Source organism: Hippopotamus amphibius, chromosome 6 (genome assembly GCF_030028045.1).
Source record: "Hippopotamus amphibius kiboko isolate mHipAmp2 chromosome 6, mHipAmp2.hap2, whole genome shotgun sequence".
NCBI classification, from domain to species: Eukaryota; Metazoa; Chordata; class Mammalia; order Artiodactyla; family Hippopotamidae; genus Hippopotamus; species Hippopotamus amphibius.
The window spans coordinates 53,275,096-53,292,737 of NC_080191.1; the positions used below are offsets into that span (position 1 = coordinate 53,275,096).

The window sequence follows — 17,642 nt, forward strand, 5'->3', positions numbered from 1 at the left end:
TGGGCCCTTCCCGCCAATGAAAAAGATTACGTAGAGGAGTATTTGTCCCCATTACTACTGTCACCTACCCCACTTTCGGCATATTAGTAGATGAGTTTTTATATTTTTATATATAGTAAATAAGGCAACTTGGCAGAGCTCTTTGAAGAAGAAACTATGACGTGTTTGTGATTAAAATATTAATCAGTGAGTAGAATAATACCTCATTCATATAGTATCATTAGATAATAAATATTCTACATAAGACAATTGAAACTTATCCCCAAATCTATTTCTTTATAGATTTTACGTACAGAGATTTTAAAGTTATTTTTATATATATACATATATATACACTGTGTAGATTATATATAATTTTAATAGCTCCAAATCTGTTTCTTTATTATGTTTTATATGATTTACTGCCTTCTGAGAACATTTCCCCACCCTGACTTTACCTATTCTGAAAGATAGAAACAGCTTTTTGTTCCAGAGCTTCAGAATGAGAATCAGGAGCTCCAGGTTCTAGTCCAAGATATAACAGTAAATTCTTGTGTGAGTTTTGTTTTTGTTTTTTGTTTTGTTTTCTCTTTTTTTTTTTACCCATTGAATCTGTGGAATCTGGAATTGTGCCTGGCATGTAGTAGATGCTTAGCAGATATTTTTTGAATGAATCATTGTTTTATGCCTACTTTAACACTCTTTTCTTGATTTATTACTTGGAATTCATTACTGCCTAGTAAATAAGTTTCTGAGTTTTTAATATAATGTGACTGTCTAGGTTCTGATTGAGGTGGATTATTAATATTAAGCTTAATTTATGAGTCTGGTTTTACTGCTTAGTGGAGTCTTTTCAGTCCTCTTGATGTATTTTTCTAGTACTTAAACTTCCCAAAGAAATTATCTTCTAATACTTGGTTTATTGAGAATAGTTTCTTTATTGAATACATTCTTTATGCCTATATTATATGTAGGCAGTGTCCTATATACAAGGATGTTGCTTGCGTCCCCAGGGATCTTACACCTTAGATGAAGAGACACAGAAGTGGAAATATAAGAGGATAATTACGTGTTGGTTCATGAAGCATTGACCCACAGGTACATTAGGAGTTCTAGGAATAGAGAGATCCATGTGGGCTGAAGCAGGAGAAAAAGAGTTCAAAAAGAAGATGGAACATGAATTGCTTTTGAAGAGGTAGTTCAAATTTTGATAAGCATCCAGGTGGAGAAATGACAGCCTCAGCTAGAGCAGTAGCATAGTCAGGAATGAAAGCAGGATTGAACATGTTCAGACAGAGCCTGACTGATTTTCTCTGACTGTGGGGACCGGCGGAAAATAGAAGTAGGTGGTGTTTAACTCTAGGCTCTATAACCCTGAAGAGGGTCTGAGGAGAGAATTTGGATGAGTCCCTGCATTTAGATGAAAAAAAAAAATCTTTATATTTTTACTAACAATAACCTGTAATTGAAATTTAATATTTCCTTACATTATGATTTTAAGTAATAAGGCACAGTAGTATTAGCAGTGCCTGTGACTTTTTTACTAACAGAAAAAAAGGACAGTTATTTTCATATTACTTTACTGTTGTGGCTGTCTCTGAGTGTATTTGATGCAGATTATTACTTCAGAATTATAGTTGTTATTAGACCTCTGCTGGATTTTATTGTGCTGAGTGTTAATAAAGAAGCAGATATATAAATATATCATAAATATGGGTTCTAAAAAACACTTGGTTACTGTGTTTTTCAGTATAATTGATTTTCTTCGTGATCTTAACTTTCAAACTTAAATTTCATTAAGTTTGAAATAAAAGAGAACCTCTTCTTAGCTTACAGTTACAGATAAACTAAGGTTTAAAAGGTAACTAAAATTCATCTGTAATCTCACAATCACTGTCTTTACACTTTTATTGTGTATCTGTTCCAGTTAAGTTCTTGTGCAAAGGAGTGAAATATTTAAAGTGGTTATATAGGAGCCTTTCTTAATCTGCTGTGCTATATTCAATAGGTCAAATAGGAAGAACTTAATGGGAGGGAGGTGTACTATGGGTCTGATCATTTAGAAGTTGGATGACTGGGATAGTGTGGTAGCAGTAGGAATAGAATTGGCAATTGTGGTATTTAGAAAGAAGAACCTATAGGACCTGGTGATAAATATGGAGGCTGAAATGCATGGAGTGGTGTAAGGGAAAGTATCAAAAAGAAAGTTAAGAATAGGGTGCCTAAATTAGGATTCTTGGAACAATATTGTACAGGTTCATGATACCTTTTTTTTTATATATATTTTTTTAATTTATTGGCTGCGTTGGGTCTTAGGTGCTGCACATGGGCTTTCTCTAGTTGCAGCGAGTGGGGGCTACTGTTCATTGTGGTGTGCGGGCTCCTCATTGTAGTGGCTTCTCTTGTTGTGGAGCACAGGCCCTAGGTGCGTGGGCTTCAACAGTTGCGGCACATGGGCTCAATAGTTGTGGCGCACGGGCTTAGTTGCTCCGTGGCATGTGGAATCTTCCCAGAGCAGGGCTCGAACCCGTGTCCCCTGTATTGGCAGGCAGATTCTTTACCACAGTGCCACCTAGGAAGTCCCCAGGTTCATGATACCTTACCTGAAACCCTGGGGCCAGCTGTGTTTTGAAATTCATAATTTTTTGAGTTTTAGAAAGGTAACATGTATAAATGTTGTATATTATATAACATCCCCAGCAAGGTTTGAGGCATCACCCAGTAGTTAAACACTAGTATTTCTGCAGTGAAAAATGGAAATGTTTACATTACAGCAAGAGGCTAAATAAAGCCTATAAGTAGCTTCATGTCAGTTACAAGCAGACTTTTGCCACTACCAGATGAGTTTTGACATGAAGCTTCATAAAAAAATCTTTTCAGAACTTTTTAGATTTCAGAACTGTGGAAGTGATTGTGAACTATATTGACCATAACATCCAGTGAGGAGAGGCTTAGGAGTTGTATTTTGAGGAATGTTAATTATTAAATGGATGAAAATTGAAGCAGTTGAGAAAGGTAAAGAGAAAAGGCAAGAGAGAAATTAAGGTAATTTCAGTTTTCAGGCTAACAAGAAAATCGCATTTCTGATAAAAATGGGAAGTTGAAGAGGGGAAGCTAGTTTGGGGAAGAGTTTAAGTTTAAACTCAAGCACAATTAAGAGGAAAAAAATCTTGCCTCACCTGAGATTCCCTTTTATTTTTCATGTATTCTGTATCATGGGTAAATGAGCTTAAAAGTTTAGAAGTGTTGGAGTAGAAAATTTCCTTTTAAAATGAGCTCTTAATTTTCAGAGCCTATAGACTCTGATGTTGAGATATTAAAGTACTTCTAGCTTGGGAGTGGTTGGAAAAGTATTCCTAGGTAGCTAAGGGTTGTGACCCTGCTTGCTAGGACAAAACCTGGACAGTAAACTGAAGGGAGAAGAGTGAGGTACTGGTCCTCCAACAGGATGCTTGTCTGTATGGCCAAATTATTTATATGGCTATATTTATAATCATATGAATGTATTCAGAGGTGGTAATTGCTGGAGAAACAGTGGCAGCTGATGCATTTTCAGTGCTTACCATGTACCAGACACTATTCTAAGTGGTGTTCAGCAAACAGGCTAGTGGTATCTGTTCCTGCCTGGTAGACTAGGTCATGATTGTCAACCTAGGTGGGAAGCATTAGGCTAGATAGTGGTGTGATTTTGAGTCCCAGTTCACTATAAAAATCTGGAAGATAGATAATTAATGCATGAATATGTAGGATTGAGCAGATTTTAACTTTATTGTTGTTCCATGATTTTTTTAAAAGTTACTTTGCTAAATGGACTCATACATTAGTATTATCATATTACAAATATGGACAGCTATCTTTAACAAAAAAGAAATAAGGTCCAATAATTACTCTTGAAATTTGTTTAGTTGCTTTCTATTTACTGTGTATAAATATGCTGTATATGTATATATTTTATGATTCATAAGTTTAAAAAGGCAAATTTTGTCTTAAACTTGTATTCAAATTCTGCTGATGACTTATTAACTAAGGATGTTGGAGTAAACAATCTCTAAGGCCCTTTCAACATCAAATTCTGTGATTCTGAATGTTTAAGTTTCATCAAGTAGAACAGAAAGCTTAAACCACAATTTAAAGGAACTTCTCCGTAGATTATGCTGTAAGTGTGGATAAGATGCCAGAGGAAGAAGTGAGAGAATAAATGTCATAGTTTGTACTTACACATCCTTTTGACAGACATTAAGAAGCACCGAAATAAGGAACATGGGAAGCTAGAAGAATGTGCAGTGTTGACCAGAAAAGTTTGCAAGAAGAGAATAATCAGTGAGCTTTCAAGTTAGTAATTAATCAGTCAAGTTAATAAAACATAGAGGATGGAAGCCTGGACCTGGAGTTAGCCCTAACTCTGCTGCTTACTGGAGTTTTGATAATCAGTAAATAACTCAATTTTTCTAAACCTTGCAAATGAGAGTAATAATTACCTGGCCTTACTTGGTGGTTTTTCATGAGGATCACATGATATAGTGAATTAAAAGTGCCTAATAAAACTTAAAATATTCTATGAACTGTCTCTTAAAAAATAAAATTTAACTGAGTACATTTGAAGATCTAAATGGATTTATTTTAAAAAAATATGAATCAAGCAGCGAAGTTATTGCAAAATGATGGGTAAGGCTCCTAAAGAGGTTACTGGATTTGGTGATTTGAATAAAACTGTTACCAAGGGAGGAAACTTTGAAGGCAGATTAAAGCGAAGTTGAGGCCATAGCATAACTACTCAGTAGAGGAGCTTGGCAGGGCACAGGTGGTAAGAGAGAGATGGCCTAGCATAGCTTGTTTATTACTTGCATTGCTATTGCAGTTTTTTGTATGCATGTTTTTATTCCTTACTGGATTAGGAATAGATAGAGGGCAGGAACTGCAGTTCATTCTCAGCACCTTGAATAGAGTAGCAGTTTTAATAAATAGCTTTGTGAATAAATACTTGCTGAACAAGACTTAACTGGTAAGGAAAGTTTTTGTGGTACAAATGTATACATGAATGTATGTTTAAGTTGGTTAAGACTTAAGTATGCTCATAGGTTTTAAGTGAGAGATTGAAAAGAAAGGGTGTTGGTTTCCTCAAGGAAATGTGAAAGAAAGGGATAGGATCTGGAGCCACAAATGAAAATGCTGGTCTTAACTGGTATGAGACTCTTCCCTGCAAAAAGAACCAGATAATTAACTGTGTATTTCAGAATACAGAGGAAAAAAGGTAAGCTTTCTGGTTCTTTTTACAAAGCCAGCATAATGTAAAATACAACTAAAAAGGAAGATTACAAATCAGTCTCACAAAAATTGGTGCAAAACATGCTTAATAAAGCTATCAAATGGAATCTAGCATTATATTAACAGAATAATACTATAACAGAGTAGTATTCACTCTAGGAATGTAATGATAAGACATTACATTGTCATATTAGTAGTTGGGGGGTATGAATATCTTGAGGGATATCCAAAGAAGGGAAACTAACATTTATTTCTAATAAGAATTCTTAGTGAAACAAGAATGAACGAACAGAGCTAAGGTTTTATATATCTCAGACCAGAAGCCAGCATTTTGTTACTAGAAATGGTAAAATACTAGAATTCCTATTTTAGTATTTGGTGAAATACTAAATTCCTTTTAAAAAGTCATGAATCAAAACAGGTCTGGCCAGCATTACTGTTACATAACATTGTCTTGGGAATGCTGGCCAATATAATTAGACCAAAAAACAAACAGAAGGTGTAATTGAAAGGGAGGAGGCTCATTTATTTGTAGATGACATTTTATATCTGGAAAATCCAGAAGAGTCAACTGAAACATTGTATGAGTAATGAGATTTCAATATGATAGCTAGTTATAAAAACAAAAATTAATGGTTTACCTATAAAAGTGTTTTTCTTGATGGTCTTTAAACTGAAAGCCTATCCTTATGGGTTAACGAATGGGAATCCTCACTCATAAATACTCTTTTTTTTTTGTTTGTTTGGCCTTCTGGCAAAACAATTTAATCTTACCATCTCTAAGTAAATTGCAATCTATCTTGAGTAAGACTCTTTCCATTAACTTTTACAAACTATTCGAAGTAAAGTTGTAGCAGTGAATACATTTTGAGTGACTTTAAGGAAATTTTTTATCCTTTTTTTTTTTTAAATTCCTTGTGGCTTGTGATACTTGCTGTATTACTTGGTAATGCCAGGGAAGGTGTAATCTGATCTTTGAACCATATTTGGTAAATAATAATTTTGTGTGGAACCCACTGTTCTATCAGTAAGAGGAAAATTATTGCTCAAATGTAAGGCTTTTCTTTGCCCTTAAAGCATTTCCTGACTTAAAGACCAAGTTAGATCATATATTGATTCCCTTTTTTTTTTTTTAAAGGCACTGTATCCCAGATCTATAACCTTTTCACAAGAGGTGTGTTGACAAAAGTATTTTCTCTTTTACTTGGAGGAGGAAGAATTACATGTCTACTTACTTGTTTACCACTAATTCTCTTTATATCCTAAATGTAAATTGTTATATTTTTATTTATCATCAGTTCTCAGAATTGAGCTCTCTCACATTTGCTTGGTTCTGAAATCAATGTTGTTAAATCAGTTATATCTCTTAGAATGTGACACAATTGAGTTATTTAAACCTAAAGCTTGTTACACAGTTGTTGCTTTAGTATTTATGAAAATGAAAGCTTAAGTTTACTCACGTTTAGAATTAAAAAATAATGTTCCATTATGCAGAAAAATGTATTGAATACCTACTGTGTGCCAGCTTTAGGTGCTAATTCTCTTAATCCAGTGAGGTGGAGGATGGTATCCCATTAAATAGAACAGAAACTTCTGCAGAGTTTTAGTTTATACTGGACCAGATTTGAACCTAGATATTTCTCTACCAGAATATTTTCACCTACCACTTGCCATTACAAAAGGTGGAAAATTGGCATTTTTCTTAAAAACTACTTTCATTCTATTTTGCTTTGTTGTGTTTCTAGTTACTAGAAATGCAGGGAGTTAAATTCTTTGAATCCTTGTCTTGTCTACTTTTTTGTCCTGTTACAATTCTGACAATCTGCCATCATTTGACAGCAGCAGAGGATTCAGTTTATTTCGACTGCTGTGAGATTGATTCATTTCTTAGAGAGACTCCTAAGGGTATCAGCTCACCAAACATAAGGACATCATTTCCAGGCCTAGCAATCTTATTAGTACAACAGTGTAACATTTTTAATAGCCTACCATTTCTGTAACCTTTGTAGTTGCAAGTTGTGTGTGTGTGTGTTTTAATAATGTGGACCTAACCAAAAAAAAAAAAACATTGAATCTATTTTGGTAATGGAAAAAAGAATTTCCAGTGTGGTTAAGAACCACATCTTATGAGCTGTTCTCTGCCTCCCTCTTTAAGAATTACCAAGTTTTTTTAAAAAAATTGGGACTTGAAGTTCAACTCATTGCTTGGATGTATTTAAAGCATTTCTTAAGAAACCTCTGAGACTTGATTGTAGGAGTTTAGGGGAACAATTAGATGATTGGAAATAAGATAGCAAAAGAGAAAAGTGACCTGAAAATGAGGACTTTGCAATTCCAATTTTACCAATGAAAATGAATTTATTGTTGTTTTTCTCATTCTGTTATACTCTGTTGTCCCATATGGACATCTGTTGCTAAAAGCCAATAGAGATTTCATAAAGGCTACTAATGTTTTAGTTTCTAGAATTGGGAGTTCAGAATGGAATTGGGTGGATTAAGACAATGACTTAACTAATGCAAGTAGCATCTTCTGGTAACTTGTGATTTAAGAGATTCTTTTCCACTTAATATTTTATGTGAGAGACACTGGGGACTACCTCACTGCCATTAGATCTCAATGTTATCTGGTCACGTTTCTTGTTCTGCCTACCTCTAGTTTACTCTAGTTTCTCTTCTGCTTTCAAGGCTCCAGACCCAGTTCCTGGACCTGCCCTGGAAAAGAAGTATCCAGTAGAGATGAGCTCACTGCAGTTACTTAATTAAAAATTTGTAAGCTGCAAAAATGGCAATGGGCCAATCAAGAACAGCTACCATTTGAATTTTTCTATTTCCAGGTATGCTAAAGTCCATGGCACCAGTCAAGCTTAGCCATGTAACTGCCTTACTATGAAATCTATAATAACCAAAACTTTACTTTCAAAACTTATGGTCATCTTGCTTTAAAGTTTGGTAACATCCCTAACAACTAGGTAACATGCAGCTAGTATTGACTAACATACCTTCTGCCTGAATATTTCTAATTTAACTTGTTTGCTAGTAATAGCAAACTAATGCAAAAACAATTTAAGGAAAATCAATTTGAAATGCTATTGAGTTAAGCCCTGTAAATGTACAGAAAGTACTCTGGTCTTCATTGAAAAGTAAACAGTAACAGCAAAACTGTCTTCCTTTAAGAGGTTCACATATGGTACAAGTAGTTTAGAGAATTAAATAAATGAAACTAATTCTCTGTCTTGAAGTCCTCAACTATTCTACACTTCAAATGCCTTCACATAAAGAGTTAATATGTTCTTCAAAAATTGGAAGCAGTAAGATTCCTGGATAGAATCAAGTAATGTATTATGTCATACTTTTACCTGAAGATTTTAATTGTATTTTAAATGTAAGTATATGACAAGTATTTGCTCTGTTTTCACTTGATTGCTCAAAAGAAACCAAAGTCATAAGTAGTTGGAATTGTCATGGAACGTAACAACAAAACTAAAAATTAAGGTTTCTTGCTACCTTAGATTTTAACCAAGAAAAAACTACTATGAATGGTTAGAGGGTTGAGGTCAGTTAGCGTTTAAGGGCATTTACTGCTTTTACCAATTTGTGTAGATTTAGAAATAATCCATAAAAAGGGACTTTATTTACTAAATGGGTAGATGACCGCACATATCTTTTGATTTTAAAGTTCAATTCAGATAGATTAGAGATTACCCAAAATAAAATAGAGGAATTTTATATCCCAATTGTGATTTTAAAGATGATTCTATATTCTAGCTTCTGCTTTGTATTTCTTCCTCTGGTGTTAATGTGTAATGAATTTACTGTAAGCCAGTCTTGTCAGCATTAGGTCACTGATTATGTGCCACTTCATTTGTTTGGTATTGAAATAATTATATCTCACTGTGTGTTGAATTAGGACTAGAAAGAGTTACTACCAGAGTTACTATAGGGTCACTACCACTGGTAGGTGACTTGAAGGGAAATTAGAATCGCTTCTAGATTGCACGTCTTACTGGCTATCACTGGGGCTATGAGTAATGGTGGACATTTCCTACATTATTGAATGCAAATTGTGTATAAAACGGTATGCTAGGCACAATAGGGATGTAAAAATAAATAAACCTTGCTTTCAGTGAGCTTACAGACAAGTTATAAAAAGAAAAAGTATAATAGAGGTGCAGACAATGTACTTGAGAGTGCTAGAGAGAATCAACTTTGTAGAGAAGGTAATATTTCTACTGAGCCTTGAAGAGTAGATACAATTCTTTAGCGAGAGCAACAAGAGTATTCCTAAGTTACTGAAGTCAAAGTATATGTGTTCTAAAAGTTGTGAGCACTCCAGTGTGCCTCCAGAATAGTAGGGTATAGAAGGATATGATGGGTGATAGAGCTGTGTCATACATGCCTTCAAATGTCTGATGAAGTTTGAATTTAGTTCAGTAGGTCATGAGAATCCATTGCAGATTTCTTAGCATTGGTGCACTTAAGTCAGTGAGTTTTGAAAAGCTGACTGCGGTAGTGAGGACTGAAAGTTGATATCAAGTTAGATAGAGATTAGGTAGTAGTAAAACCTATAAAGGACAACACTTATTGTTATGTGATTAGGCATTATGTGTGAAGAGTTTTACCTGCAGTTTCTCATTTAATCCTTATAGGAATGTTGTAAGAAGTAATTGAAATAATATAGGTTAACAGTGCTCAGCACAGAATCTGACCGTAGTGAGTGCTGAACCAGAGTGATTGTGCTATAAGCTTAGAGGAAAGTGCTCTTGTCCACCTTTGTGTATGGGCATTTAAATCTCATCTGTCAAGACTCCTGATGATTGAGCATTGTTGCAGTTGCTAACTGTATCAGTAACAGTTTCAGCATTGATAACATAGGCTTTGGGTCATTTGAAAGTACATTGAGTTGACTCAGTTCAGGTACTTTCAGATAATTCTTTCTATTCTGCTCTTACTCTCCTACCCACATATCAGAATACAAGTAGTGTTATGGGGAAATATGTAGGAAATAATTTTATAGGGAAAATATTCTGTTCTAATCTCAGTTGTTTATGCTTAATTATACAAGTTATACATGACTATATATTCTTATAAAAAATGAAAACATAACAGAGATGTCTAAATCTCCGTGACCCATCTTCCATCCATGTGTCCCTTTACCCAGCCAGCTCTCCAAAATAATTAGTGTGTATCCTTTCAGAGTACTTCCTGTGCATTCATATAAAAATATCTGTTTAAAAAAAATTTTATATCTTTTTTTTTAAACACAAAGGGTATCATTATATGTGGGTTTTGCATCTTTTTTCATTTAGTAATGTCTTATAGGTCTTGCATATAATTATTTGTATATCTCACTCCACTTAAAAAAAAGTTGTATGGTATTCTTTTAGTATTGCTATATACACATTAATTTACTTATTCATTCCTCAGTGCCATTCAGGTTGTTCTTTTAGTAATATACACTGAAGTGACATCCTTGTATGCTCCTCTTTAAACACATGTGTTTGTCCATAGGCTAGATGCTCTGTATTGTTATAGATAGAATTCTGGTATTTAATGATCAGTATCAAATTTCATTCACAACTGATTGCACTAGCACTAGGTTGTGACACCACAGTTGAGAACTGCTGGCCTAGAATACTGCTCTGCTGACTTAGTTGGAACTGTAGATATATCTCTTAATACAGCTTTCCATGATTCTCTTCAGTTAAAAAGATTTTTTAAAAAATGGTGTAACAGTTGTCTTCTTTGCTTCACATGTGGGGAAGATAATGTGAGATAACAAATATATGCTCTAAGTAGTCCAATATAAATCTGAATTCTACTAGTTTATAATCTCCTCAAAAGCAGGGACTATATTTTATTCATCTTTGCATATTTAGAGCACATTACCATGCTTATAGTGGGCAGTGTTTGTGGAATGGATCCCAGATGTTAAGGTAAACCAAAAAGTAGATCATATTTATGAGAAAGTTCCAGGCCAGTAGAATTTTCTTAGATCTTTTACGTTATCTGGAATCTGTACAAGTCTTCAAATTTATCATATTCTTTCATGGTCTTTCCCCCAACACAAACAGTATCAATGATATCCTGCAAGGCTTTTATGATTCATCTGTAATGGCTAAGTTCAAGCACTGTATTCTTTGTGAAGTTTCTCCTGCCTCTCCTCAGATCCTAAGTTTTAGGCCCTTCTTCCTCCTGATCTCTACTGCAGCTTGTACACCTCTAACTGGCACAGAGTGAACGCTGCTGAATGAATGAATGCATGTCCACCTCTGGGACTTGGTGGAATGTCACAGAACCAGGCAGGGCTTGGAACTTCAGAGATAAATTATCTGAATCTGGAGAGGCATGTTGTTCTTGCTGACTTGTGGGATTCAGCACATATGTGCAGAGGAAAGCAGTTAAGATCATCTGTGATATGCCCATGCCTACCCTACTTCTTCAGCCTCATCCTTTATCATACTTTCTCCCTGTTAGTCTCACTCCTTACACTTCAGCATTCACCAGCTACTTGTGGTTTCCTAAACTTGCCATGCTGTCTTACTCCTTTAACATATTTTTCCAGGCAACTGCTTATGTTTGAAATATTCTTTCCCTCTCCCCTGTCCACCTAGTAAACACATTTTTATCTTCTAAGATGCAGCTTGGGTGTTGCCTTCCTTAATTAATCCTTTCCTTAAATTCTCCGCTTCTCTCAGAATTGATTGGTCCCTCCTTTGTTTCCCCTGTGTACTGCAACACAACTCAGTTACAATTTGGTTATTGTATTTACTTGTTGAATGTATTTGTCATCCCCTACTAAAATGTAAATTTCTTGAGTGTAGGCAACTGTACTTTTATTAATTTTAATATTTTCAGCATCCGTTATAATAATAGACACAACAAATATTTATTAAGCAAAACGTATACTATATAGAACATATGAAAATATAATCTATAACAATAGTACATTAGAAAATGTGTCATTTCATAAATTAAAATGTTAAGTAGATGATCACTTTCATCTGTTTTACAGTCCATATTTCTTATGGAAGTCTTTCTAGATTTATGGAAAAGTATTTTATGAATTTCTGGTTCTTTATTCAATTATACAGTTAAATTTATCAAACTGAATATTTTCTAAGGGTATCTATAATTGGAGAATTGTGAAATAGATTTATATATAATAAATCTGCTGTGATGGAAGTTTCTATACAGTTTTGAGATTATTCTTGACCATCTAATATAAAGTTCATTCCCCATAACTATAACAAGATTAATAGCCAACTTTTCAATGGTTTCATAGTGTTAGATTTGAAAGACTGGCACATACTTAACAAAATTATTTTGTTTTAGAGATCTGATTCAATTTAATATTGTTTCACCATCTTAACTGCTCATTTTAAATGTGCTATCATTTCTTTTGAAGATTCTGAATACTATTATAGTAATGAAATCTTTCATTTAAATGTTTTCCTTTGCACATAGATTTTTTATGTATTTCCTCCATTAGCAGGCTTAGCAGTCTCATGATTCACCACAGTTGTCAATTACCAATCAAGTGTATGTGTATAACTTTAAAATTACTGATTTAACTTTTTGTTAGTTATTAAAGGTTTCAGAGAGCGAGAATAACTGTCCATTTACACTGTGTGTAACTCATGAAGTTATTCATCACACCCTCAGTGCCATTAACACACACATATACCTAGCATCCAGCCGACAGTCTACACTGGGGAAAAGTCAGCTAAGGGCCATGACAGTGGAAAGAAGATGGACAAAGTTAGATGAGACGAACAGAAAAAGCGGGTCAAATAAGGGGTTGAAACTGCACGGGGATCAGTTGGTGAAACTTCTTATAACTTTCTCTGAATCTTCATCTTTTTTTTTTTTTGAATCTTCATCTTCAAATTCCATTTTAGATCAATATTTTAACCAAATTATTATAATTTTCACGTCATTGAGTCCGTTGATTCATTCCAAATGTTTTTGGTTGATGTAAGATGTAAATTGGTTCTTTCAAGTGCTTTCACTGTTTTTTCTCCTCTTTTTTTCCCCTTTTACCCATAAATAGTAGCTTATTATCATATCATATTTATATCGTGTTTTCTTTTAAAGATATTTACATATAGGATGGATTATCCAAAAATTGCATTAAAAGGGGCACGCTCAGAAGTAACTGTGTTTCCATCTTGAAGCCCTAATGTATTGGAAAATAATAATGAGGTATGAATTGGAAAATACACACAAGGTAGTTAGTTATATAATATGTTTTGATGAATTATAACCATTCTGCCTTAGATTTATTGCACTTTTCTTGATCCTCAGAAAATGGTAGCACTCACCACAAAACCACAATACATAAATTGCCAAGTGTGGCTGACTTGCACATTCCTTTTAGAGGAACTTATAACTGGTAAGCCTTTTAACCATAAGAAATGGTCAACATTCATGGACTTAAGGTAGTGTATTAAATGAGAAAATTGGGAAGTCTTTTTTTAAGAGGAGGTAGTGTGGATCATTATGTTACTTCAGCTATTAATATTTATTGGTTTTTTTAGAAAATAAATTACTGTAGCCTTGTAAATTTGAGAAATACATTTTCTGGCAATACAATCCTTTATTCCCTTTAAGCTTTTAAGCAACACTAAATCTGAACATGATAGATAAAGTAAGTAGTATTTAGGTGATTGACTTGGTGTGTTTGTATTATTTTATTTTTGCAAATACCTATTTAAAATGGTTCAGTATTACAGCTGTTTTATGCGAAAGTTTATGCTAAAGATGGATTATACTTAACCTGTTTTTAATCATAAATGATGATAGTATTTGAATTTTAGATTTTTAATTGCCATAGCTATAATTCTTACATTTTAACTCTTAGGAAAATAATTTGATATTATAGAATTTGGGGGGCAGTGAGTTTGCTTTTAGTTTAATAAAGATGTGACATCACGCTCCAAGAAATGCAGTTCTAATAATTTGCTGTTAAAAGTAATTTTAACATTTTTCACATTCAGTTAATGACATTTGTAAATTCTTTTAATCATATGTGAAATGCATCAACTATTACCTACTTGGCATTTGATGAGATACTTACATACTTACATCAGTAATGAAAAAGATATTTAAAATAGTGTATATAATTATGAAGGTAATAATTTTTTTAAGTTTAATTCTGAAATCTTCACTGAAGCCAGAAAGTTTCAAAACTTGCTTCAAATTTTAAAAAAGTTATAGCTAACTCACTGCACAGTCTGATCATGTCAGCCAGTCCACAGAAGAGACACAAGTTAAAATTAGTAATAAGAAACTGTTAACATCATATTGACAACCAAATACATAAGTTGAAACATTCTACCTTCCCATTAGACATCCGGGGGAATTTAGTAACAGTTGTTGAGGTCAGGGGCTTTGCAGTACAAACAGATTTGCAGTGTCAAATCTGTTTCCTAAAAAGCACCATACTGTGGAAAATAATACAGTCAAAAAATAAAAAATAAAAACCCACAGGACTTATGGGAAAAATGGAATTGGAGTACAACACTTAAAATGTCATCAGTGAACATTTAAAAAGATAGGAACCTTAAAAAACATGATAGTATAATTTTATACATGTCAAATGGCTAATAAGAAATATGTAATACGTAAATACATAGTATTTATACAAATGAATATTATACTTTGCTTTTAAACAGTCCTGAAGTTTGCCTTGTAGAAGTTTCCACTTAGTTGTGGAAGCTTATTATTGTGAAGTGGTTGAAGAAAGGTTTTCTGAAATCACAAGGAAAGTTGAATACAAGTGGTGGATGGGTGTGACTGATTCCAGGAAGATGCAGTGAGCTGAGGTATCTGGCAGATGTTTGGGGTGTGTTCACATTTACATTTTGTGTATTCATATACAGTTTGTTTCAGCTAAGTATGGGTTTCTGCATTCGCCTAGTGTTTCTGGCACATGAAATCACAGCAAAATTCATTTAGTGCTCAAATTGTTCCCTAATATATCAATTGCATGGAAACAGATTTGCAGTTTCAAAACAAGTATTACAGCAGCACTGACATATAGCCAAGGGTAAGACAAACACTTTAGTTTGGAGGGATAGCTATCAGTTTTTATAGTAGTCTTTAATCTAGATGTATTCTGATCTGTATTTAGAGATTTATTGCAACAGATATTTCTGAGCACCTACTGCTTGCCTTACACTTTCTAAGTATTTAGGATACGGCAGTGAACAAGGTAGCGTCTCCACTTTGAAACTAACATTACTTGTGTAAAAATTTCTGTTTGTTGTCAAGGGTTGGTTTTCAGAGGTAAAATTGGTTAGATGAAGAGGAAGTCTAGTAAAAAGAGACTACTGGGCAACAAAGCTTTTCTCTAACCTCTTAAATATATATACTTTTACGAGATAATTTCCTAGGGTTCTGTCCAATTCAAGATTCCATTGTTTATAGAAAAAATTATCATGTCTGAAAGTCACTATGGAAATCAGAGTTGAGTTTTAGGATGGTATATATGTTAAAATGGAAAGATCTCCTTACCTTCTTGTCCATGAGCTAAAGGAGAATCCTAATGTAGTTAAGAAGTGAATTTTAGTTTTATATATTTCATCCTATTTCTCTGTGGTATTCAACATGAACTATATTTTTCTTTGTTATAATAATTAAATTTGTTCCAGTAAAACTCAACCATGTACAAACAGGGCAAAGATAAAATATGTATATCAGTTTATATAATAATACTAAACTGTTAATGTATCTCAAGACCTTCTATAGTAAAGGCCACTGTACACATGCAGCCTTCATTGGCCTTTCTTGTCTTCTTTTGTAGATATTCACCACCCAAGCTCTTTCTTCATAATCCTCTTTCCCCTTGTCCCTCCTTTTAGCCAGAGAGGTGACTTACACATTTTCTCCAGAACCTGCCTAGTATTTGGTTGCCTTGCTTTGTACTTTGACCTTCTTATTTAGGTACCCATGATTCAAGACCCTCCCGCACTGTCCTTCAGCCCAGAGAGCCCTTTAAACACCTGTAGCACAATTTATCCACTTATCTGGCACTTATATACAACCTAATATTTGGTTTTCAGGTAGCTTTGTCTGAGTTACCCGATTAAAACAAATTATTTGTCCTGTATATATGGAAAAGGAAGGCCTCAAAGGCTCAATCCACTCCTTCAGTATTCTGCAGCTAGAGTGGCATGCAGCTCTGTTTGCTAAGGTTTTGTTCCTTTGTACTTTGTGGAAATTCATGATATTTAGAATAAATAATTATTACTACTAGTGTTTGTAGTTTTTGCTACAGGTCAGGCAAGTGCAATACCATTAATTTTTGCTGTGTTATCACTAATCTTTTAAATTCTTAGAGTTTTCTTCATTTTACAAGGAAGAAATGATAGTGTTAATAGCTAACATTTACATAAGCTATTTTATTTACTTGTTTGCTTACTGTGTGTTCTTTTTTATTATCTTATGTGTATTACTCATTTAATTCTTAAAATCATATGAGGTAGCTACTCTGTCATCACCATTTTGTGGATGAGGAAACTGAGACACAGAGGAGTTTAATGATTTGCCCAAGAAGACACTACAAGTAGGTGACAGATTAATTTGTGCTCATTTATTTATGAAATTTATAGAATCCTAGAATTTATACTTAACCAGCCATTTAATTCTCATCTTAAGTGAAACAGTGCCCACTAATGTAGAATTGAGGGTGAAACATTTAGCAATGTTATTTCTGTTTTTAACTATTAACATGTTCTTTCACCAGAAAATTTTAGAAACAGATGGTTAAATTGGAATACTGTTTCTTGAAATTCTACTGCTTAGGAAAGTTTTAAGCTTATCTGAGAATTACATTTAATTCATTCATTGATTTCTCTTTTTTTAAATAAGACTTTAATAATAAAGGCCAACACTTTGACTGTCAAGTTTAAATTACATAAATCTAAGTAGTTTATATAAGGTACATTACCAGTTAATCCTCTTTTTTTAAAAGTTAGATCTCTGGGAGTTTAGCTTTACTCCATCATTTACTTCGTATGGTACCTCCTGGGCAGGAGCAATCAACTTAAATCTTTTACATATCTATAGTTATTGTTTGGGGTTTTGTTTTTTGTTATTTATTTATTTATTTATTGGCTGTATTGGGTCTTCGTTGCTGTGTGCGGGCTTTCTCTAGTTGTGAGTGGGGGCTACTCTTTGTTGTGGTGCTTGGGCTTCTCATTGCAGTGGCTTCTCTTACTGCAGAGCACGGGCTCTAGGAGCATGGGCTTCAGTATTTGCAGCATGTGGGCTCAGTAGTTGTGGCTCATGAGCTCTAGAGCTCAGGCTCAGTAGTTGTGGCACATGGGCTTAGTTGCTGCATGGCATGTGGAATCTTCCTGGACCAGGGCTCGAACCCATGTCCTCTGCACTGGCAG

The 17,642-nt window shown here is 34.0% G+C and overlaps 1 protein-coding gene across 5 annotated transcripts in view; it reads left to right on the plus strand.

Annotated features, from left to right (window-relative positions):
- Positions 1-17,642, plus strand: part of TAB2 (TGF-beta activated kinase 1 (MAP3K7) binding protein 2) — a 78,564-nt gene that overhangs the window by 16,929 nt on the left and 43,993 nt on the right. For 2 of the 5 annotated variants that reach the window (XM_057739675.1, XM_057739677.1), the window contains exon 2: positions 7,930-8,078. The exons of 2 other annotated variants lie outside the window; for them this stretch is intronic. The gene's annotated coding sequence lies outside the window, so the exon portion shown is untranslated. Of the gene's footprint in view, positions 1-7,929; positions 8,079-16,730; positions 16,811-17,642 lie in introns of all 5 variants that reach the window. One more of the 5 variants, XM_057739678.1, reaches the window with a different exon arrangement.